The sequence below is a fragment of the Sinocyclocheilus rhinocerous genome, unplaced genomic scaffold (genome assembly GCF_001515625.1).
Source record: "Sinocyclocheilus rhinocerous isolate Xijiao unplaced genomic scaffold, SAMN03320098_v1.1 C35225268, whole genome shotgun sequence".
Taxonomy (NCBI): domain Eukaryota; kingdom Metazoa; phylum Chordata; class Actinopteri; order Cypriniformes; family Cyprinidae; genus Sinocyclocheilus; species Sinocyclocheilus rhinocerous.
This window is the reverse complement of record NW_015743710.1, coordinates 1-411: the sequence shown is the minus strand read 5'-3', so window position 1 is coordinate 411 and position 411 is coordinate 1. Positions and strand designations below refer to the sequence as shown.

General features: G+C 39.4%; 1 long non-coding RNA gene across 1 annotated transcript; it reads right to left on the bottom strand.

Annotated features, from left to right (window-relative positions):
- LOC107734760 (uncharacterized) lies at window positions 1–411 on the bottom strand. The gene is made up of 3 exons (XR_001639155.1): window positions 378–411; window positions 160–276; window positions 1–37 (listed from the first exon to the last, which is right to left on the bottom strand). It is a non-coding gene; the product is annotated as an uncharacterized LOC107734760 (long non-coding RNA).

Below are 411 nucleotides of genomic sequence, written 5' to 3'. Positions count from 1 at the left end.
TTGCAGCCAGAGCCTGCTTTTTGCTTTCTTCACGAGACTATGATAAAATTTGAAAAGAACTTGATACATCATGCTGCAGATTGTGGTGACTAATATAAAAATCCTCAAAAAGTTAGTTAGCTCAACATTTAGACGAACTGGCCATCTGAAGATACAAACCTTCTCCAGATCAAGTTCCTTAAGTAGAATGCTGGCGTTCTTGTTTGCCTCAGCTGCCTGCTGATCTTTGGCTTTGACAATGGTCTCCATGCACTGATGACACTTCTTCAGCAGTTCCTGCAGAGTGACAATGTGAACGTGAATTAAGATGTGACTTCAGTCAAATAATGTAAATAGTCCTCTATAGGTATACAAGGCTGTGTTTTGGTCTTTTATACCTTATCTGCAATAGTTGCAATGTATCTCATGCAC